The following is a 23,999-nucleotide window of genomic DNA, read 5'->3' as shown; positions in this document are numbered from 1 at the left end:
TTTTCTCTGCTACTTCCTGGCTGCTGCAGAGAGGCCCAGGTTGGTCTGTGGGGTATGCACCCCGGTCTACCGTGCCACAGTCTGAGCTTTGAAAACGAAGTGTACATTGGCTTCAGTCCCCCAGCATCATGTCAGCAAGAGGTGTGTGCAAGCTTCTCCAAGGCCTGGTGGCCGATGGGCCCTAAGCCTCAGAGCTGTCGGCGCTGAGGCTGTCCCCGTCCAAGTGATTGGCTCCTCAGACGTATCCAGACTGACAGCTAAACACTGCTGTGGCAAGGTGAGCTTATTACATACAGTTGTGCTCCCAGACACAAGGACACTGTGAAGAGGTCTTCCGCCCAGCCTCAGGGGAAGAGGCAGAGCAAGTCGCTTTCTGCACAGCATTGGATGCAGGACGCATGGGCGTTCTGTTCAACAGGCGAAAAGCAGGCAGCACCAGGAGCCTCTGTCAGGGAAGCTCTTCTTTATGGCTAGTGAGGCTTAATTCAAACCGGCAATGGAAATTGTCCTGGGGTAGGTAACTGAGCTCTAACTTCACGACCTGACACTTCCAGTGACACTCTCCTCACTCGTACAGAGTGAAATGGCCAAACGTACGTGTGCGTGGTGTCCTCTCTGAATGCACCTTAAGTCCAAGAGATACGGGTGCTGCGAATAGGACTTGCAACTAGGTTTAAGGGAAGGTGCTGTTGGGACTCCTTCAGCTGATCATCCTGTCATCAGAACAAAGCTCTTCTCTGGGCCAGAACTCCATCAAGCTGAACTAACCGTGTGCAGCACAGCTCTCTCTTTGCGATCTGCCGGGGGGAAAGAATCCTTTGCTAGGATTCTAAAGCTAAACTGCCTAAGGAGAGTCCTAAGACTTCTGCATTCAAGCACACTGAGGAAGAAAGTCTTTCGTGCTTGGCTGTTTTCTCCACAGGAGGTCCTTGTTTCCTGGGGGTGCTAGAAGGGGATGCACAGAAGTGGAGCGTCCCGGTGAGTAACAGCAATGCCATGAAGATGCCTTAGTAGTAAAGTGTCAAACACTGTGCAGAAGAGCCTTCTGCCAAACTCTCCTGGGGAAACCATCCACCGTGCACTGAGGAGACCCTCCCTGAGAGAATACTACGCTGATTTCCCCTTGCATGCAACTTGCTCCTATGTGAAATAGAAAACTTAGTGAACATTGCCCTAGAAGGCTGTACACTTGATCTCTTTGGTGTTTTTCGGGTTTGTTTGCTGTGTGCGTAGTGTGCTGTATGTGTTGTTGGCATGTATGGTAGTGAGGGACTTGTGCTGCTTCTTGGTGATCCGGTGTGTGTACTCTGTGGTGGTCCGCTGTGCGTGCCGTTGGTCTCGTGTGTTTTGCGTTGTGTTGTCCATGGTCTGTGGATGCCGCTTGTTTTCCGTGTGTTGCGTGTTGTCCGTGTTGTGTGTACTTAGTACGTGTAATGTGTGTAGTGTACGTTCCTTACTGCTTGTTGAGTACACCGTTCTCTGTATTTCTCACTGTGTGGTGTGTGATGTGTGATGCTGGTATTTGTGAGTCGTGTTGTGTGGGTTGAGCGGTTCTTTGTGCATTGCATATTTTGCTTTTTCTGATGAGTTGTCTGTTGGCGGCTGTCTATGTTGTTTGTTTGGTGTGTGGCTCTCCCAGTCTAATGTTTACTGTGAAATGTGTCTGGTCTTCTGTTGTCTGTCGTGCTATGTACTGTGTTCTGGGTTTTGTGGGTGCTGTCTATACACTTTCTGGGTGTTACATACTGGGTAGACGTTGGGTGGTCTGTGTAATTTGCGCATCGCGTGTGATGTTGATTTAGCCTTGTGTCAGACGTGTTGTGTGCATGTGTTTGTTGTGTGTGTGTGTGTGTGTGTGTGGGTTCTGGTTCGCGGTGCCTGCGTGCGGGTCTGCGTGCGCTCAGTACTGTATGCTTGTGGTTGTGTGTGTTGTGCGTTACAGGTGTGGTGCATGTGTTTTCGTCAGTTGTGTGTGGATTTGTATGTGTTGTGTCAGTTTTGTGTGTGTGGGGTTGTGATTTCTGTGTTGTGTCCGAGGGTTGTGTTTGAGTGGCTGTGCGTGTGTGTGGTGGTTACGTGTGTGATGTGAGATGTGTTGTCCATGTGTGGTTGTGCTTGTTTAGTGTGCCTCATTGTGTGTCCTTGCAAGTACTCTCGCAAATGCGATCCGTGTGTTTTGTGAGAAACATGTGCTCTTGCTGTGTCTGGTGTGTGCCCCGTGACTGTTGGGTTGTTACATTTTGTGCTTTGTGTGTGCGTGCATTGCGTGTGCGTGCCCGTGTTTCTGTATGCGTGCGGGGGTGTCTGCGTGCGGTGGTGTGCGGGGAGTGCAGCGGGTGAAATGTGTGCTACGTGCGTTTATCGTAGGTTGTGTGTTTCACGTGTAGTTTTGTATGTGTCATGTGTGTTTTGCGTGTTTGATTGCGATACGTGTTTGACTGTGTTTGAAAGGTGTGTATAACTGTTCGTTATGTGTGTCAGGGGAGATGTGTTATCTGTATGTTTCTTTGCTTGTGTCGTGTGCCTCATTGTCTTTGTGGTGTGTACATGGTTAACTGCGGTTTGTGAGTATTGCGTGCCTTCATGTTTCTGTGGCGACTGTGGTGTATGTTGTTTCATATCCCATGCTGTTTGCGTGTTGCGTTTTCCTGTGATTTCCATGTCTGAGTTTGTGGGTGTTTACTGGTGTTTCTTGTGGTTATTCCTTGCGTGTGTGTTGCGTGTGGCTTTATGTGTGGTATGTAGTGGTTGTGTCGGTCTGTGTGTTGTGCTGTCAATGCAGGGTGTTGTGTGTGTTATGAGTTGTGATGTTTATTTAATTGGTGTGTGCTGTTTGTGTGTGTTGTGTGATGTATGGGTTCTCTGATCCGTGTACTATTTTGTGTGTTGTGGTAATGTATTGGTGTGTTTCTTCTAATGTGTGTGTGTATGGTGTGTGCAATGTTTATGCTGTGCACCTTCTCTGTGATACGTTTTGTGTTTGTTGGGTTTTGTGTTATGTGTGAACTGCAGTGCTTGCCTTCTGCGCATACGGTAGGGCGTGTCTCGTGGTGTTTGTTGTGTGATGGTGTGTGTATTCTGTGCTGTGTTCCATTTTGTGTGCTGTGTTGTTTTGTGTTTTCTGCTGTGAGGTCTGTGATCTGTTGGTTTAATGTGCGTGGCGGATTTTATGTGGTCGTGTGTGTGTTTCCTGTGTGTCGTGAGGGTTATGTGTGTGTGACGTGTGCAGTTTGGGTACTTTGTTGTGTGCAGTGTATGTTCTGTGTGTATTTCTCTGTGGAGTGCTGTGTGACTGGTGCGTTTGTGGGTGGGTCTGTGTTGGGTGTTGTGTGCTTGGAATGTGTCTTTGTGTGTTGTGTGTTTGGCGTCTTTTGTGTAGCGTGTTGTGTTCGTGGTTGGGACTGTTATGTGGTCTGTGAGTGGGTTTCTTTTCCATGTTTAGTGTGGTGTTACCGCACGTGTGTTTCACGATGTGCAACGTACTGTGTTCTCAGTTGCGTGTGTGCTGTGTGTCTGTCTTATCTGTTTTGCGAATTGTGCGTGTGTTGTGTCATCTGTGTGCTGTACGTGTTGTGTGGGGTATTAATTGTGTGCTGTGTCGTATGCTTTGAATGTATGTTGTGTACTTTGCATTGTGCCATCTGTGAGGCCCTGTGTGACGTATGCTTTCGCGTGTGTTTTGTGTGGGGTGTGTAGTGTGCGAAATGCGTGTTTCATAAATTCGGGGTTCTTTTTGTTGGGGATTGTGTGTGGTTTGCACGTGTTGTATCCGTGGGGTGCGTTCTGCATGTGTGATCGTGATTTCTGTGTGGCTTGTGTTTGACAGTTTGTGTGTGTGGTTGGCTGTTTGAGTAATGCATGAAATTTGTGCTGTGTGTGCTGTGGTGTGGTCATGCTTGGCCAGTGAGCCCCACTGTGTGTGTCTGTGCTTACTCGGGGAACCGTGGTTCATGTGTCTTGTGTGCAGTTATGTTCTCGGTGTGTGTGGGGTTTGATGCTTAGGGTGATGTGCTGTTTGTGCGTTGAGAGACTTCTGCATTCAAGCACACTGAAGACGGACGGCCTCTCGTGCTTGTCCGTTTTCTCCACAGGTTTGCAACCCTCCGGGAGGGCCCTGTTTCCTGAGGGCGCTAGGAGAGGACGCAAGGAGCCCCCTCAAGCCCTTTAGTGGCAATGCCCTGATGATGCCTTTGCAGTAAAGAGTCAGACACTGCTGCAGGAGAGAGCCTTATGCCAGACCTTGCTGGGGAAACAGTCCACCGTGCACTGAGGGGACCCTCCGTGGGAGAATACTAGGTTGCTTTCGCCTTGCGTGCAATTTGCTCCTCCGTGATATGGGAAACAGTAAACACTGTAGTAGAAGGCGGTCTTCTCTGTACGCCCTGTGCTATCTCAAAGACGTAAGTGGGCTTCGAATAGGCCTTAGCACTAGCCACACGGTAAGTTGCAGAACAAGAGGCTCTGAAATAACAGCAGTGGACGCAAGTCAGCGTTGGATTCAGCTTACGTGGGTGAAAGAAAGCAGTGCAGGATGCCCCATTCAGGGAATCATTGACACCGTTGCAGTGGACGCTGAAACTGAGCCTGCAATGTGCTTTCCGTGTCTGCCCTGTGTGCCTGCACTCTAAGCACCTGAGTGAGGTCTGCTGTGTAGAGCTCTCTTCTGCTGAGCGGCAGATGCTCGCTTGTGTGGCCATTAACATGAGGCCTTCCTTGCTGAGGGTGCCTGGCTGTCAGAAAACATGCCCGCATACAGCGAATTTGGCTTGGAAGTTTAAAAAAGTCGCTTTTCTCTGCTACTTCCTGGCTGCTGCAGAGAGGCCCAGGTTGGTCTGTGGGGTATGCACACCGGTCTACCGTGCCACAGTCTGAGCTTTGAAAACGAAGTGTACATTGGCTTCAGTCCCCCAGCATCATGTCAGCAAGAGGTGTGTGCAAGCTTCTCCAAGGCCTGGTGGCCGATTGGCCCTAAGCCTCAGAGCTGTCGGCGCTGAGGCTGTCTCCGTCCAAGTGATTGGCTCCTCAGACATATCCAGACTGACAGCTAAACACTGCTGTGGCAAGGTGAGCTTCTTACATACAGTTGTGCTCCCAGACACAAGGACACTGTGAAGAGGTCTTCCGCCCAGCCTCAGGGGAAGAGGCAGAGCAAGTCGCTTTCTGCACAGCATTGGATGCAGGACGCATGGGCGTTCTGTTCAACAGGCGAAAAGCAGGCAGCACCAGGAGCCTCTGTCAGGGAAGCTCCTCTTTATGGCTAGTGAGGCTTAATTCAAACCGGCAATGGAAATTGTCCTGGGGTAGGTAACTGAGCTCTAACTTCACGACCTGACACTTCCAGTGACACTCTCCTCACTCGTACAGAGTGAAATGGCCAAACGTAGGTGTGCGTGGTGTCCTCTCTGAATGCACCTTAAGTCCAAGAGATACGGGTGCTGCGAATAGGACTTGCAACTAGGTTTAAGGGAAGGTGCTGTTGGGACTCCTTCAGCTGATCATCCTGTCATCAGAACAAAGCTCTTCTCTGGGCCAGAACTCCATCAAGCTGAACTAACCGTGTGCAGCACAGCTCTCTCTTTGCGATCTGCAGGGGGGAAAGAACCCTTTGCTAGGATTCTAAAGCTAAACTGCTTAAGGGCAGTCCTAAGACTTCTGCATTCAAGCACACTGAGGAAGAAAGTCTTTCATGCTTGGCTGTTTTCTCCACAGGAGGTCCTTGTTTCCTGGGGGTGCTAGAAGGGGATGCACAGAAGTGGAGCGTCCCGGTGAGTAACAGCAATGCCATGAAGATGCCTTAGTAGTAAAGTGTCAAACACTGTGCAGAAGAGCCTTCTGCCAAACTCTGCTGGGGAAACCATCCACCGTGCACTGAGGAGACCCTCCCTGAGAGAATACTACGCTGATTTCCCCTTGCATGCAACTTGCTCCTATGTGAAATAGAAAACTTAGTGAACATTGCCCTAGAAGGCTGTACACTTGATCTCTTTGGTGTTTTTCGGGTTTGTTTGCTGTGTGCGTAGTGTGCTGTATGTGTTGTTGGCATGTATGGTAGTGAGGGACTTGTGCTGCTTCTTGGTGATCCGGTGTGTGTACTCTGTGGTGGTCCGCTGTGCGTGCCGTTGGTCTCGTGTGTTTTGCGTTGTGTTGTCCATGGTCTGTGGATGCCGCTTGTTTTCCGTGTGTTGCGTGTTGTCCGTGCTGTGCGTACTTAGTACGTGTAATGTGTGTAGTGTACGTTCCTTACTGCTTGTTGAGTACACCGTTCTCTGTATTTCTCACTGTGTGGTGTGTGATGTGTGATGCTGGTATTTGTGAGTCGTGTTGTGTGGGTTGAGCGGTTCTTTGTGCATTGTATATTTTGCTTTTTCTGATGAGTTATCTGTTGGCGGCTGTCTATGTTGTTTGTTTGGTGTGTGGCTCTCCCAGTCTAATGTTTACTGTGAAATGTGTCTGGTCTTCTGTTGTCTGTCGTGCTACGTACTGTGTTCTGGGTTTTGTGGGTGCTGTCTATACACTTTCTGGGTGTTACATACCGGGTAGACGTTGGGTCGTCTGTGTAATTTGCGCATCGCGTGTGATGTTGATTTAGCCTTGTGTCAGACGTGTTGTGTGCATGTGTTTGTTGTGTGTGTGTGTGTGTGTGTGTGGGTTCTGGTTCGCGGTGCCTGCGTGTGGGTCTGCGTGCGCTCTGTACTGTATGCTTGTGGTTGTGTGTGTTGTGCGTTACAGGTGTGGTGCATGTGTTTTCGTCAGTTGTGTGTGGATTTGTATGTGTTGTGTCAGTTTTGTGTGTGTGGGGTTGTGATTTCTGTGTTGTGTCCGAGGGTTGTGTTTGAGTGGCTGTGCGTGTGTGTGGTGGTTACGTGTGTGATGTGAGATGTGTTGTCCATGTGTGGTTGTGCTTGTTTAGTGTGCCTCATTGTGTGTCCTTGCAAGTACTCTCGCAAATGCGATCCGTGTGTTTTGTGAGAAACATGTGCTCTTGCTGTGTCTGGTGTGTGCCCCGTGACTGTTGGGTTGTTACATTTTGTGCTTTGTGTGTGCGTGCATTGCGTGTGCGTGCTCGTGTTTCTGTATGCGTGCGGGGGTGTCTGCGTGCGGTGGTGTGCGGGGAGTGCAGCGGGTGAAATGTGTGCTACGTGCATTTATCGTAGGTTGTGTGTTTCACGTGTAGTTTTGTATGTGTCGTGTGTGTTTTGCGTGTTTGATTGCGATACGTGTTTGACTGTGTTTGAAAGGTGTGTATAACTGTTCGTTATGTGTGTCAGGGGAGATGTGTTATCTGTATGTTTCTTTGCTTGTGTCGTGTGCCTCATTGTCTTTGTGGTGTGTACATGGTTAACTGCGGTTTGTGAGAATTGCGTGCCTTCATGTTTCTGTGGCGTCTGTGGTGTATGTTGTTTCATATCCCGTGCTGTTTGCGTGTTGCGTTTTCCTGTGATTTCCATGTCTGAGTTTGTGGGTGTTTACTGGTGTTTCTTGTGGTTATTCCTTGCGTGTGTGTTGCGTGTGGCTTTATGTGTGGTATGTAGTGGTTGTGTCGGTCTGTGTGTTGTGCTGTCAATGCAGGGTGTTGTGTGTGTTATGAGTTGTGATGTTTATTTAATTGGTGTGTGCTGTTTGTGTGTGTTGTGTGATGTATGGGTTCTCTGATCCGTGTACTATTTTGTGTGTTGTGGTAATGTATTGGTGTGTTTCTTCTAATGTGTGTGTGTGTGGTGTGTGCGATGTTTATGCTGTGCACCTTCTCTGTGATACGTTTTGTGTTTGTTGGGTTTTGTGTTATGTGTGAACTGCAGTGCTTGCCTTCTGCGCATACGGTAGGGCGTGTCTCGTGGTGTTTGTTGTGTGATGGTGTGTGTATTCTGTGCTGTGTTCCATTTTGTGTGCTGTGTTGTTTTGTGTTTTCTGCTGTGAGGTCTGTGATCTGTTGGTTTAATGTGCGTGGCGGAGTTTATGTGGTCGTGTGTGTGTTTCCTGTGTGTCGTGAGGGTTATGTGTGTGTGACGTGTGCAGTTTGGGTACTTTGTTGTGTGCGGTGTATGTTCTGTGTGTATTTCTCTGTGGAGTGCTGTGTGACTGGTGCGTTTGTGGGTGGGTCTGTGTTGGGTGTTGTGTGCTTGGAATGTGTCTTTGTGTGTTGTGTGTTTGGCGTCTTTTGTGTAGCGTGTTGTGTTCGTGGTTGGGACTGTTATGTGGTCTGTGAGTGGGTTTCTTTTCCATGTTTAGTGTGGTGTTACCGCACGTGTGTTTCACGATGTGCAACGTACTGTGTTCTCAGTTGCGTGTGTGCTGTGTGTCTGTCTTCTTATCTGTTTTGCGAATTGTGCGTGTGTTGTGTCATCTGTGTGCTGTACGTGTTGTGTGGGGTATTAATTGTGTGCTGTGTCGTATGCTTTGAATGTATGTTGTGTACTTTGCATTGTGCCATCTGTGAGGCCCTGTGTGACGTATGCTTTCGCGTGTGTTTTGTGTGGGGTGTGTAGTGTGCGAAATGCGTGTTTCATAAATTCGGGGTTCTTTTTGTTGGGGATTGTGTGTGGTTTGCACGTGTTGTATCCGTGGGGTGCGTTTTGCATGTGTGATCGTGATTTCTGTGTGGCTTGTGTTTGACAGTTTGTGTGTGTGGTTGGCTGTTTGAGTAATGCGTGAAATTTGTGCTGTGTGTGCTGTGGTGTGGTCATGCTTGGCCAGTGAGCCCCACTGTGTGTGTTTGTGCTTACTCGGGGAACCGTGGTTCATGTGTCTTGTGTGCAGTTATGTTCTCGGTGTGTGTGGGGTTTGATGCTTTGGGTGATGTGCTGTTTGTGCGTTGAGAGACTTCTGCATTCAAGCACACTGAAGACGGACGGCCTCTCGTGCTTGTCCGTTTTCTCCACAGGTTTGCAACCCTCCGGGAGGGCCCTGTTTCCTGAGAGCGCTAGGAGAGGACGCAAGGAGCCCCCTCAAGCCCTTTAGTGGCAATGCCCTGATGATGCCTTTGCAGTAAAGAGTCAGACACTGCTGCAGGAGAGAGCCTTATGCCAGACCTTGCTGGGGAAACAGTCCACCGTGCACTGAGGGGACCCTCCGTGGGAGAATACTAGGTTGCTTTCGCCTTGCGTGCAATTTGCTCCTCCGTGATATGGGAAACAGTAAACACTGTAGTAGAAGGCGGTCTTCTCTGTACGCCCTGTGCTATCTCAAAGACGTAAGTGGGCTTCCAATAGGCCTTAGCACTAGCCACACGGGAAGTTGCAGAACAAGAGGCTCTGAAATAACAGCAGGGGACGCAAGTCAGCGTTGGATTCAGCTTACGTGGGTGAAAGAAAGCAGTGCAGGATGCCCCATTCAGGGAATCATTGACACCGTTGCAGTGGACGCTGAAACTGAGCCTGCAATGTGCTTTCCGTGTCTGCCCTGTGTGCCTGCACTCTAAGCACCTGAGTGAGGTCTGCTGTGTAGAGCTCTCTTCTGCTGAGCGGCAGATGCTCGCTTGTGTGGCCATTAACATGAGGCCTTCCTTGCTGAGGGTGCCTGGCTGTCAGAAAACATGCCCGCATACAGCGAATTTGGCTTGGAAGTTTAAAAAAGTCGCTTTTCTCTGCTACTTCCTGGCTGCTGCAGAGAGGCCCAGGTTGGTCTGTGGGGTATGCACACCGGTCTACCGTGCCACAGTCTGAGCTTTGAAAACGAAGTGTACATTGGCTTCAGTCCCCCAGCATCAGGTCAGCAAGAGGTGTGTGCAAGCTTCTCCAAGGCCTGGTGGCCGATGGGCCCTAAGCCTCAGAGCTGTCGGCGCTGAGGCTGTCTCCGTCCAAGTGATTGGCTCCTCAGACATATCCAGACTGACAGCTAAACACTGCTGTGGCAAGGTGAGCTTCTTACATACAGTTGTGCTCCCAGACACAAGGACACTGTGAAGAGGTCTTCCGCCCAGCCTCAGGGGAAGAGGCAGAGCAAGTCGCTTTCTGCACAGCATTGGATGCAGGACGCATGGGCGTTCTGTTCAACAGGCGAAAAGCAGGCAGCACCAGGAGCCTCTGTCAGGGAAGCTCCTCTTTATGGCTAGTGAGGCTTAATTCAAACCGGCAATGGAAATTGTCCTGGGGTAGGTAACTGAGCTCTAACTTCACGACCTGACACTTCCAGTGACACTCTCCTCACTCGTACAGAGTGAAATGGCCAAACGTAGGTGTGCGTGGTGTCCTCTCTGAATGCACCTTAAGTCCAAGAGATACGGGTGCTGCGAATAGGACTTGCAACTAGGTTTAAGGGAAGGTGCTGTTGGGACTCCTTCAGCTGATCATCCTGTCATCAGAACAAAGCTCTTCTCTGGGCCAGAACTCCATCAAGCTGAACTAACCGTGTGCAGCACAGCTCTCTCTTTGCGATCTGCAGGGGGGAAAGAACCCTTTGCTAGGATTCTAAAGCTAAACTGCTTAAGGGCAGTCCTAAGACTTCTGCATTCAAGCACACTGAGGAAGAAAGTCTTTCGTGCTTGGCTGTTTTCTCCACAGGAGGTCCTTGTTTCCTGGGGGTGCTAGAAGGGGATGCACAGAAGTGGAGCGTCCCGGTGAGTAACAGCAATGCCATGAAGATGCCTTAGTAGTAAAGTGTCAAACACTGTGCAGAAGAGCCTTCTGCCAAACTCTGCTGGGGAAACCATCCACCGTGCACTGAGGAGACCCTCCCTGAGAGAATACTACGCTGATTTCCCCTTGCATGCAACTTGCTCCTATGTGAAATAGAAAACTTAGTGAACATTGCCCTAGAAGGCTGTACACTTGATCTCTTTGGTGTTTTTCGGGTTTGTTTGCTGTGTGCGTAGTGTGCTGTATGTGTTGTTGGCATGTATGGTAGTGAGGGACTTGTGCTGCTTCTTGGTGATCCGGTGTGTGTACTCTGTGGTGGTCCGCTGTGCGTGCCGTTGGTCTCGTGTGTTTTGCGTTGTGTTGTCCATGGTCTGTGGATGCCGCTTGTTTTCCGTGTGTTGCGTGTTGTCCGTGCTGTGTGTACTTAGTACGTGTAATGTGTGTAGTGTACGTTCCTTACTGCTTGTTGAGTACACCGTTCTCTGTATTTCTCACTGTGTGGTGTGTGATGTGTGATGCTGGTATTTGTGAGTCGTGTTGTGTGGGTTGAGCGGTTCTTTGTGCATTGTATATTTTGCTTTTTCTGATGAGTTATCTGTTGGCGGCTGTCTATGTTGTTTGTTTGGTGTGTGGCTCTCCCAGTCTAATGTTTACTGTGAAATGTGTCTGGTCTTCTGTTGTCTGTCGTGCTACGTACTGTGTTCTGGGTTTTGTGGGTGCTGTCTATACACTTTCTGGGTGTTACATACCGGGTAGACGTTGGGTCGTCTGTGTAATTTGCGCATCGCGTGTGATGTTGATTTAGCCTTGTGTCAGACGTGTTGTGTGCATGTGTTTGTTGTGTGTGTGTGTGTGTGTGTGTGGGTTCTGGTTCGCGGTGCCTGCGTGTGGGTCTGCGTGCGCTCTGTACTGTATGCTTGTGGTTGTGTGTGTTGTGCGTTACAGGTGTGGTGCATGTGTTTTCGTCAGTTGTGTGTGGATTTGTATGTGTTGTGTCAGTTTTGTGTGTGTGGGGTTGTGATTTCTGTGTTGTGTCCGAGGGTTGTGTTTGAGTGGCTGTGCGTGTGTGTGGTGGTTACGTGTGTGATGTGAGATGTGTTGTCCATGTGTGGTTGTGCTTGTTTAGTGTGCCTCATTGTGTGTCCTTGCAAGTACTCTCGCAAATGCGATCCGTGTGTTTTGTGAGAAACATGTGCTCTTGCTGTGTCTGGTGTGTGCCCCGTGACTGTTGGGTTGTTACATTTTGTGCTTTGTGTGTGCGTGCATTGCGTGTGCGTGCTCGTGTTTCTGTATGCGTGCGGGGGTGTCTGCGTGCGGTGGTGTGCGGGGAGTGCAGCGGGTGAAATGTGTGCTACGTGCATTTATCGTAGGTTGTGTGTTTCACGTGTAGTTTTGTATGTGTCGTGTGTGTTTTGCGTGTTTGATTGCGATACGTGTTTGACTGTGTTTGAAAGGTGTGTATAACTGTTCGTTATGTGTGTCAGGGGAGATGTGTTATCTGTATGTTTCTTTGCTTGTGTCGTGTGCCTCATTGTCTTTGTGGTGTGTACATGGTTAACTGCGGTTTGTGAGAATTGCGTGCCTTCATGTTTCTGTGGCGTCTGTGGTGTATGTTGTTTCATATCCCGTGCTGTTTGCGTGTTGCGTTTTCCTGTGATTTCCATGTCTGAGTTTGTGGGTGTTTACTGGTGTTTCTTGTGGTTATTCCTTGCGTGTGTGTTGCGTGTGGCTTTATGTGTGGTATGTAGTGGTTGTGTCGGTCTGTGTGTTGTGCTGTCAATGCAGGGTGTTGTGTGTGTTATGAGTTGTGATGTTTATTTAATTGGTGTGTGCTGTTTGTGTGTGTTGTGTGATGTATGGGTTCTCTGATCCGTGTACTATTTTGTGTGTTGTGGTAATGTATTGGTGTGTTTCTTCTAATGTGTGTGTGTGTGGTGTGTGCGATGTTTATGCTGTGCACCTTCTCTGTGATACGTTTTGTGTTTGTTGGGTTTTGTGTTATGTGTGAACTGCAGTGCTTGCCTTCTGCGCATACGGTAGGGCGTGTCTCGTGGTGTTTGTTGTGTGATGGTGTGTGTATTCTGTGCTGTGTTCCATTTTGTGTGCTGTGTTGTTTTGTGTTTTCTGCTGTGAGGTCTGTGATCTGTTGGTTTAATGTGCGTGGCGGAGTTTATGTGGTCGTGTGTGTGTTTCCTGTGTGTCGTGAGGGTTATGTGTGTGTGACGTGTGCAGTTTGGGTACTTTGTTGTGTGCGGTGTATGTTCTGTGTGTATTTCTCTGTGGAGTGCTGTGTGACTGGTGCGTTTGTGGGTGGGTCTGTGTTGGGTGTTGTGTGCTTGGAATGTGTCTTTGTGTGTTGTGTGTTTGGCGTCTTTTGTGTAGCGTGTTGTGTTCGTGGTTGGGACTGTTATGTGGTCTGTGAGTGGGTTTCTTTTCCATGTTTAGTGTGGTGTTACCGCACGTGTGTTTCACGATGTGCAACGTACTGTGTTCTCAGTTGCGTGTGTGCTGTGTGTCTGTCTTCTTATCTGTTTTGCGAATTGTGCGTGTGTTGTGTCATCTGTGTGCTGTACGTGTTGTGTGGGGTATTAATTGTGTGCTGTGTCGTATGCTTTGAATGTATGTTGTGTACTTTGCATTGTGCCATCTGTGAGGCCCTGTGTGACGTATGCTTTCGCGTGTGTTTTGTGTGGGGTGTGTAGTGTGCGAAATGCGTGTTTCATAAATTCGGGGTTCTTTTTGTTGGGGATTGTGTGTGGTTTGCACGTGTTGTATCCGTGGGGTGCGTTTTGCATGTGTGATCGTGATTTCTGTGTGGCTTGTGTTTGACAGTTTGTGTGTGTGGTTGGCTGTTTGAGTAATGCGTGAAATTTGTGCTGTGTGTGCTGTGGTGTGGTCATGCTTGGCCAGTGAGCCCCACTGTGTTTGTTTGTGCTTACTCGGGGAACCGTGGTTCATGTGTCTTGTGTGCAGTTATGTTCTCGGTGTGTGTGGGGTTTGATGCTTTGGGTGATGTGCTGTTTGTGCGTTGAGAGACTTCTGCATTCAAGCACACTGAAGACGGACGGCCTCTCGTGCTTGTCCGTTTTCTCCACAGGTTTGCAACCCTCCGGGAGGGCCCTGTTTCCTGAGAGCGCTAGGAGAGGACGCAAGGAGCCCCCTCAAGCCCTTTAGTGGCAATGCCCTGATGATGCCTTTGCAGTAAAGAGTCAGACACTGCTGCAGGAGAGAGCCTTATGCCAGACCTTGCTGGGGAAACAGTCCACCGTGCACTGAGGGGACCCTCCGTGGGAGAATACTAGGTTGCTTTCGCCTTGCGTGCAATTTGCTCCTCCGTGATATGGGAAACAGTAAACACTGTAGTAGAAGGCGGTCTTCTCTGTACGCCCTGTGCTATCTCAAAGACGTAAGTGGGCTTCCAATAGGCCTTAGCACTAGCCACACGGGAAGTTGCAGAACAAGAGGCTCTGAAATAACAGCAGGGGACGCAAGTCAGCGTTGGATTCAGCTTACGTGGGTGAAAGAAAGCAGTGCAGGATGCCCCATTCAGGGAATCATTGACACCGTTGCAGTGGACGCTGAAACTGAGCCTGCAATGTGCTTTCCGTGTCTGCCCTGTGTGCCTGCACTCTAAGCACCTGAGTGAGGTCTGCTGTGTAGAGCTCTCTTCTGCTGAGCGGCAGATGCTCGCTTGTGTGGCCATTAACATGAGGCCTTCCTTGCTGAGGGTGCCTGGCTGTCAGAAAACATGCCCGCATACAGCGAATTTGGCTTGGAAGTTTAAAAAAGTCGCTTTTCTCTGCTACTTCCTGGCTGCTGCAGAGAGGCCCAGGTTGGTCTGTGGGGTATGCACACCGGTCTACCGTGCCACAGTCTGAGCTTTGAAAACGAAGTGTACATTGGCTTCAGTCCCCCAGCATCAGGTCAGCAAGAGGTGTGTGCAAGCTTCTCCAAGGCCTGGTGGCCGATGGGCCCTAAGCCTCAGAGCTGTCGGCGCTGAGGCTGTCTCCGTCCAAGTGATTGGCTCCTCAGACATATCCAGACTGACAGCTAAACACTGCTGTGGCAAGGTGAGCTTCTTACATACAGTTGTGCTCCCAGACACAAGGACACTGTGAAGAGGTCTTCCGCCCAGCCTCAGGGGAAGAGGCAGAGCAAGTCGCTTTCTGCACAGCATTGGATGCAGGACGCATGGGCGTTCTGTTCAACAGGCGAAAAGCAGGCAGCACCAGGAGCCTCTGTCAGGGAAGCTCCTCTTTATGGCTAGTGAGGCTTAATTCAAACCGGCAATGGAAATTGTCCTGGGGTAGGTAACTGAGCTCTAACTTCACGACCTGACACTTCCAGTGACACTCTCCTCACTCGTACAGAGTGAAATGGCCAAACGTAGGTGTGCGTGGTGTCCTCTCTGAATGCACCTTAAGTCCAAGAGATACGGGTGCTGCGAATAGGACTTGCAACTAGGTTTAAGGGAAGGTGCTGTTGGGACTCCTTCAGCTGATCATCCTGTCATCAGAACAAAGCTCTTCTCTGGGCCAGAACTCCATCAAGCTGAACTAACCGTGTGCAGCACAGCTCTCTCTTTGCGATCTGCAGGGGGGAAAGAATCCTTTGCTAGGATTCTAAAGCTAAACTGCTTAAGGGCAGTCCTAAGACTTCTGCATTCAAGCACACTGAGGAAGAAAGTCTTTCGTGCTTGGCTGTTTTCTCCACAGGAGGTCCTTGTTTCCTGGGGGTGCTAGAAGGGGATGCACAGAAGTGGAGCGTCCCGGTGAGTAACAGCAATGCCATGAAGATGCCTTAGTAGTAAAGTGTCAAACACTGTGCAGAAGAGCCTTCTGCCAAACTCTCCTGGGGAAACCATCCACCGTGCACTGAGGAGACCCTCCCTGAGAGAATACTACGCTGATTTCCCCTTGCATGCAACTTGCTCCTATGTGAAATAGAAAACTTAGTGAACATTGCCCTAGAAGGCTGTACACTTGATCTCTTTGGTGTTTTTCGGGTTTGTTTGCTGTGTGCGTAGTGTGCTGTATGTGTTGTTGGCATGTATGGTAGTGAGGGACTTGTGCTGCTTCTTGGTGATCCGGTGTGTGTACTCTGTGGTGGTCCGCTGTGCGTGCCGTTGGTCTCGTGTGTTTTGCGTTGTGTTGTCCATGGTCTGTGGATGCCGCTTGTTTTCCGTGTGTTGCGTGTTGTCCGTGTTGTGTGTACTTAGTACGTGTAATGTGTGTAGTGTACGTTCCTTACTGCTTGTTGAGTACACCGTTCTCTGTATTTCTCACTGTGTGGTGTCTGATGTGTGATGCTGGTATTTGTGAGTCGTGTTGTGTGGGTTGAGCGGTTCTTTGAGCATTGCATATTTTGCTTTTTCTGATGAGTTGTCTGTTGGCGGCTGTCTATGTTGTTTGTTTGGTGTGTGGCTCTCCCAGTCTAATGTTTACTGTGAAATGTGTCTGGTCTTCTGTTGTCTGTCGTGCTATGTACTGTGTTCTGGGTTTTGTGGGTGCTGTCTATACACTTTCTGGGTGTTACATACTGGGTAGACGTTGGGTGGTCTGTGTAATTTGCGCATCGCGTGTGATGTTGATTTAGCCTTGTGTCAGACGTGTTGTGTGCATGTGTTTGTTGTGTGTGTGTGTGTGTGTGTGTGGGTTCTGGTTCGCGGTGCCTGCGTGCGGGTCTGCGTGCGCTCAGTACTGTATGCTTGTGGTTGTGTGTGTTGTGCGTTACAGGTGTGGTGCATGTGTTTTCGTCAGTTGTGTGTGGATTTGTATGTGTTGTGTCAGTTTTGTGTGTGTGGGGTTGTGATTTCTGTGTTGTGTCCGAGGGTTGTGTTTGAGTGGCTGTGCGTGTGTGTGGTGGTTACGTGTGTGATGTGAGATGTGTTGTCCATGTGTGGTTGTGCTTGTTTAGTGTGCCTCATTGTGTGTCCTTGCAAGTACTCTCGCAAATGCGATCCGTGTGTTTTGTGATAAACATGTGCTCTTGCTGTGTCTGGTGTGTGCCCCGTGACTGTTGGGTTGTTACATTTTGTGCTTTGTGTGTGCGTGCATTGCGTGTGCGTGCCCGTGTTTCTGTATGCGTGCGGGGGTGTCTGCGTGCGGTGGTGTGCGGGGAGTGCAGCGGGTGAAATGTGTGCTACGTGCGTTTATCGTAGGTTGTGTGTTTCACGTGTAGTTTTGTATGTGTCATGTGTGTTTTGCGTGTTTGATTGCGATACGTGTTTGACTGTGTTTGAAAGGTGTGTATAACTGTTCGTTATGTGTGTCAGGGGAGATGTGTTATCTGTATGTTTCTTTGCTTGTGTCGTGTGCCTCATTGTCTTTGTGGTGTGTACATGGTTAACTGCGGTTTGTGAGAATTGCGTGCCTTCATGTTTCTGTGGCGACTGTGGTGTATGTTGTTTCATATCCCGTGCTGTTTGCGTGTTGCGTTTTCCTGTGATTTCCATGTCTGAGTTTGTGGGTGTTTACTGGTGTTTCTTGTGGTTATTCCTTGCGTGTGTGTTGCGTGTGGCTTTATGTGTGGTATGTAGTGGTTGTGTCGGTCTGTGTGTTGTGCTGTCAATGCAGGGTGTTGTGTGTGTTATGAGTTGTGATGTTTATTTAATTGGTGTGTGCTGTTTGTGTGTGTTGTGTGATGTATGGGTTCTCTGATCCGTGTACTATTTTGTGTGTTGTGGTAATGTATTGGTGTGTTTCTTCTAATGTGTGTGTGTATGGTGTGTGCAATGTTTATGCTGTGCACCTTCTCTGTGATACGTTTTGTGTTTGTTGGGTTTTGTGTTATGTGTGAACTGCAGTGCTTGCCTTCTGCGCATACGGTAGGGCGTGTCTCGTGGTGTTTGTTGTGTGATGGTGTGTGTATTCTGTGCTGTGTTCCATTTTGTGTGCTGTGTTGTTTTGTGTTTTCTGCTGTGAGGTCTGTGATCTGTTGGTTTAATGTGCGTGGCGGAGTTTATGTGGTCGTGTGTGTGTTTCCTGTGTGTCGTGAGAGTTATGTGTGTGTGACGTGTGCAGTTTGGGTACTTTGTTGTGTGCAGTGTATGTTCTGTGTGTATTTCTCTGTGGAGTGCTGTGTGACTGGTGCGTTTGTGGGTGGGTCTGTGTTGGGTGTTGTGTGCTTGGAATGTGTCTTTGTGTGTTGTGTGTTTGGCGTCTTTTGTGTAGCGTGTTGTGTTCGTGGTTGGGACTGTTATGTGGTCTGTGAGTGGGTTTCTTTTCCATGTTTAGTGTGGTGTTACCGCACGTGTGTTTCACGATGTGCAACGTACTGTGTTCTCAGTTGCGTGTGTGCTGTGTGTCTGTCTTATCTGTTTTGCGAATTGTGCGTGTGTTGTGTCATCTGTGTGCTGTACGTGTTGTGTGGGGTATTAATTGTGTGCTGTGTCGTATGCTTTGAATGTATGTTGTGTACTTTGCATTGTGCCATCTGTGAGGCCCTGTGTGACGTATGCTTTCGCGTGTGTTTTGTGTGGGGTGTGTAGTGTGCGAAATGCGTGTTTCATAAATTCGGGGTTCTTTTTGTTGGGGATTGTGTGTGGTTTGCACGTGTTGCATCCGTGGGGTGCGTTCTGCATGTGTGATCGTGATTTCTGTGTGGCTTGTGTTTGACAGTTTGTGTGTGTGGTTGGCTGTTTGAGTAATGCATGAAATTTGTGCTCTGTGTGCTGTGGTGTGGTCATGCTTGGCCAGTGAGCCCCACTGTGTGTGTCTGTGCTTACTCGGGGAACCGTGGTTCATGTGTCTTGTGTGCAGTTATGTTCTCGGTGTGTGTGGGGTTTGATGCTTAGGGTGATGTGCTGTTTGTGCGTTGAGAGACTTCTGCATTCAAGCACACTGAAGACGGACGGCCTCTCGTGCTTGTCCGTTTTCTCCACAGGTTTGCAACCCTCCGGGAGCGCCCTGTTTCCTGAGGGCGCTAGGAGAGGACGCAAGGAGTCCCCTCAAGCCCTTTAGTGGCAATGCCCTGATGATGCCTTTGCAGTAAAGAGTCAGACACTGCTGCAGGAGAGAGCCTTATGCCAGACCTTGCTGGGGAAACAGTCCACCGTGCACTGAGGGGACCCTCCGTCGGAGAATACTTGGTTGCTTTCGCCTTGCGTGCAATTTGCTCCTCCGTGATATGGGAAACAGTAAACACTGTAGTAGAAGGCGGTCTTCTCTGTACGCCCTGTGCTATCTCAAAGACGTAAGTGGGCTTCGAATAGGCCTTAGCACTAGCCACACGGGAAGTTGCAGAACAAGAGGCTCTGAAATAACAGCAGTGGACGCAAGTCAGCGTTGGATTCAGCTTACGTGGGTGAAAGAAAGCAGTGCAGGATGCCCCATTCAGGGAATCATTGACACCGTTGCAGTGGACGCTGAAACTGAGCCTGCAATGTGCTTTCCGTGTCTGCCCTGTGTGCCTGCACTCTAAGCACCTGAGTGAGGTCTGCTGTGTAGAGCTCTCTTCTGCTGAGCGGCAGATGCTCGCTTGTGTGGCCATTAACATGAGGCCTTCCTTGCTGAGGGTGCCTGGCTGTCAGAAAACATGCCCGCATACAGCGAATTTGGCTTGGAAGTTTAAAAAAGTCGCTTTTCTCTGCTACTTCCTGGCTGCTGAAGAGAGGCCCAGGTTGGTCTGTGGGGTATGCACACCGGTCTACCGTGCCACAGTCTGAGCTTTGAAAACGAAGTGTACATTGGCTTCAGTCCCCCAGCATCAGGTCAGCAAGAGGTGTGTGCAAGCTTCTCCAAGGCCTGGTGGCCGATGGGCCCTAAGCCTCAGAGCTGTCGGCGCTGAGGCTGTCTCCGTCCAAGTGATTGGCTCCTCAGACATATCCAGACTGACAGCTAAACACTGCTGTGGCAAGGTGAGCTTCTTACATACAGTTGTGCTCCCAGACACAAGGACACTGTGAAGAGGTCTTCCGCCCAGCCTCAGGGGAAGAGGCAGAGCAAGTCGCTTTCTGCACAGCATTGGATGCAGGACGCATGGGCGTTCTGTTCAACAGGCGAAAAGCAGGCAGCACCAGGAGCCTCTGTCAGGGAAGCTCCTCTTTATGGCTAGTGAGGCTTAATTCAAACCGGCAATGGAAATTGTCCTGGGGTAGGTAACTGAGCTCTAACTTCACGACCTGACACTTCCAGTGACACTCTCCTCACTCGTACAGAGTGAAATGGCCAAACGTAGGTGTGCGTGGTGTCCTCTCTGAATGCACCTTAAGTCCAAGAGATACGGGTGCTGCGAATAGGACTTGCAACTAGGTTTAAGGGAAGGTGCTGTTGGGACTCCTTCAGCTGATCATCCTGTCATCAGAACAAAGCTCTTCTCTGGGCCAGAACTCCATCAAGCTGAACTAACCGTGTGCAGCACAGCTCTCTCTTTGCGATCTGCAGGGGGGAAAGAACCCTTTGCTAGGATTCTAAAGCTAAACTGCTTAAGGGCAGTCCTAAGACTTCTGCATTCAAGCACACTGAGGAAGAAAGTCTTTCGTGCTTGGCTGTTTTCTCCACAGGAGGTCCTTGTTTCCTGGGGGTGCTAGAAGGGGATGCACAGAAGTGGAGCGTCCCGGTGAGTAACAGCAATGCCATGAAGATGCCTTAGTAGTAAAGTGTCAAACACTGTGCAGAAGAGCCTTCTGCCAAACTCTGCTGGGGAAACCATCCACCGTGCACTGAGGAGACCCTCCCTGAGAGAATACTACGCTGATTTCCCCTTGCATGCAACTTGCTCCTATGTGAAATAGAAAACTTAGTGAACATTGCCCTAGAAGGCTGTACACTTGATCTCTTTGGTGTTTTTCGGGTTTGTTTGCTGTGTGCGTAGTGTGCTGTATGTGTTGTTGGCATGTATGGTAGTGAGGGACTTGTGCTGCTTCTTGGTGATCCGGTGTGTGTACTCTGTGGTGGTCCGCTGTGCGTGCCGTTGGTCTCGTGTGTTTTGCGTTGTGTTGTCCATGGTCTGTGGATGCCGCTTGTTTTCCGTGTGTTGCGTGTTGTCCGTGTTGTGTGTACTTAGTACGTGTAATGTGTGTAGTGTACGTTCCTTACTGCTTGTTGAGTACACCGTTCTCTGTATTTCTCACTGTGTGGTGTCTGATGTGTGATGCTGGTATTTGTGAGTCGTGTTGTGTGGGTTGAGCGGTTCTTTGTGCATTGCATATTTTGCTTTTTCTGATGAGTTGTCTGTTGGCGGCTGTCTATGTTGTTTGTTTGGTGTGTGGCTCTCCCAGTCTAATGTTTACTGTGAAATGTGTCTGGTCTTCTGTTGTCTGTCGTGCTATGTACTGTGTTCTGGGTTTTGTGGGTGCTGTCTATACACTTTCTGGGTGTTACATACTGGGTAGACGTTGGGTGGTCTGTGTAATTTGCGCATCGCGTGTGATGTTGATTTAGCCTTGTGTCAGACGTGTTGTGTGCATGTGTTTGTTGTGTGTGTGTGTGTGTGTGTGTGGGTTCTGGTTCGCGGTGCCTGCGTGCGGGTCTGCGTGCGCTCAGTACTGTATGCTTGTGGTTGTGTGTGTTGTGCGTTACAGGTGTGGTGCATGTGTTTTCGTCAGTTGTGTGTGGATTTGTATGTGTTGTGTCAGTTTTGTGTGTGTGGGGTTGTGATTTCTGTGTTGTGTCCGAGGGTTGTGTTTGAGTGGCTGTGCGTGTGTGTGGTGGTTACGTGTGTGATGTGAGATGTGTTGTCCATGTGTGGTTGTGCTTGTTTAGTGTGCCTCATTGTGTGTCCTTGCAAGTACTCTCGCAAATGCGATCCGTGTGTTTTGTGATAAACATGTGCTCTTGCTGTGTCTGGTGTGTGCCCCGTGACTGTTGGGTTGTTACATTTTGTGCTTTGTGTGTGCGTGCATTGCGTGTGCGTGCCCGTGTTTCTGTATGCGTGCGGGGGTGTCTGCGTGCGGTGGTGTGCGGGGAGTGCAGCGGGTGAAATGTGTGCTACGTGCGTTTATCGTAGGTTGTGTGTTTCACGTGTAGTTTTGTATGTGTCATGTGTGTTTTGCGTGTTTGATTGCGATACGTGTTTGACTGTGTTTGAAAGGTGTGTATAACTGTTCGTTATGTGTGTCAGGGGAGATGTGTTATCTGTATGTTTCTTTGCTTGTGTCGTGTGCCTCATTGTCTTTGTGGTGTGTACATGGTTAACTGCGGTTTGTGAGAATTGCGTGCCTTCATGTTTCTGTGGCGACTGTGGTGTATGTTGTTTCATATCCCGTGCTGTTTGCGTGTTGCGTTTTCCTGTGATTTCCATGTCTGAGTTTGTGGGTGTTTACTGGTGTTTCTTGTGGTTATTCCTTGCGTGTGTGTTGCGTGTGGCTTTATGTGTGGTATGTAGTGGTTGTGTCGGTCTGTGTGTTGTGCTGTCAATGCAGGGTGTTGTGTGTGTTATGAGTTGTGATGTTTATTTAATTGGTGTGTGCTGTTTGTGTGTGTTGTGTGATGTATGGGTTCTCTGATCCGTGTACTATTTTGTGTGTTGTGGTAATGTATTGGTGTGTTTCTTCTAATGTGTGTGTGTATGGTGTGTGCAATGTTTATGCTGTGCACCTTCTCTGTGATACGTTTTGTGTTTGTTGGGTTTTGTGTTATGTGTGAACTGCAGTGCTTGCCTTCTGCGCATACGGTAGGGCGTGTCTCGTGGTGTTTGTTGTGTGATGGTGTGTGTATTCTGTGCTGTGTTCCATTTTGTGTGCTGTGTTGTTTTGTGTTTTCTGCTGTGAGGTCTGTGATCTGTTGGTTTAATGTGCGTGGCGGAGTTTATGTGGTCGTGTGTGTGTTTCCTGTGTGTCGTGAGAGTTATGTGTGTGTGACGTGTGCAGTTTGGGTACTTTGTTGTGTGCAGTGTATGTTCTGTGTGTATTTCTCTGTGTAGTGCTGTGTGACTGGTGCGTTTGTGGGTGGGTCTGTGTTGGCTGTTGTGTGCTTGGAATGTGTCTTTGTGTGTTGTGTGTTTGGCGTCTTTTGTGTAGCGTGTTGTGTTCGTGGTTGGGACTGTTATGTGGTTTGTGAGTGGGTTTCTTTTCCATGTTTAGTGTGGTGTTACCGCACGTGTGTTTCACGATGTGCAACGTACTGCGTTCTCAGTTACGTGTGTGCTGTGTGTCTGTCTTATCTGTTTGCGAATTGTGCGTGTGTTGTGTCATCTGTGTGCTGTACGTGTTGTGTGGGGTATTAATTGTGTGCTGTGTCGTATGCTTTGAATGTATGTTGTGTACTTTGCATTGTGCCATCTGTGAGGCCCTGTGTGACGTATGCTTTCGCGTGTGTTTTGTGTGGGGTGTGTAGTGTGCGAAATGCGTGTTTCATAAATTCGGGGTTCTTTTTGTTGGGGATTGTGTGTGGTTTGCACGTGTTGTATCCGTGGGGTGCGTTTTGCATGTGTGATCGTGATTTCTGTGTGGCTTGTGTTTGACAGTTTGTGTGTGTGGTTGGCTGTTTGAGTAATGCGTGAAATTTGTGCTGTGTGTGCTGTGGTGTGGTCATGCTTGGCCAGTGAGCCCCACTGTGTTTGTTTGTGCTTACTCGGGGAACCGTGGTTCATGTGTCTTGTGTGCAGTTATGTTCTCGGTGTGTGTGGGGTTTGATGCTTTGGGTGATGTGCTGTTTGTGCGTTGAGAGACTTCTGCATTCAAGCACACTGAAGACGGACGGCCTCTCGTGCTTGTCCGTTTTCTCCACAGGTTTGCAACCCTCCGGGAGGGCCCTGTTTCCTGAGAGCGCTAGGAGAGGACGCAAGGAGCCCCCTCAAGCCCTTTAGTGGCAATGCCCTGATGATGCCTTTGCAGTAAAGAGTCAGACACTGCTGCAGGAGAGAGCCTTATGCCAGACCTTGCTGGGGAAACAGTCCACCGTGCACTGAGGGGACCCTCCGTGGGAGAATACTAGGTTGCTTTCGCCTTGCGTGCAATTTGCTCCTCCGTGATATGGGAAACAGTAAACACTGTAGTAGAAGGCGGTCTTCTCTGTACGCCCTGTGCTATCTCAAAGACGTAAGTGGGCTTCGAATAGGCCTTAGCACTAGCCACACGGGAAGTTGCAGAACAAGAGGCTCTGAAATAACAGCAGTGGACGCAAGTCAGCGTTGGATTCAGCTTACGTGGGTGAAAGAAAGCAGTGCAGGATGCCCCATTCAGGGAATCATTGACACCGTTGCAGTGGACGCTGAAACTGAGCCTGCAATGTGCTTTCCGTGTCTGCCCTGTGTGCCTGCACTCTAAGCACCTGAGTGAGGTCTGCTGTGTAGAGCTCTCTTCTGCTGAGCGGCAGATGCTCGCTTGTGTGGCCATTAACATGAGGCCTTCCTTGCTGAGGGTGCCTGGCTGTCAGAAAACATGCCCGCATACAGCGAATTTGGCTTGGAAGTTTAAAAAAGTCGCTTTTCTCTGCTACTTCCTGGCTGCTGCAGAGAGGCCCAGGTTGGTCTGTGGGGTATGCA

This window comes from Manis javanica, chromosome 9, assembly GCF_040802235.1.
Source record: "Manis javanica isolate MJ-LG chromosome 9, MJ_LKY, whole genome shotgun sequence".
Taxonomy (NCBI): Eukaryota; Metazoa; Chordata; class Mammalia; order Pholidota; family Manidae; genus Manis; species Manis javanica.
This window is presented reverse-complemented; position numbering follows the sequence as displayed.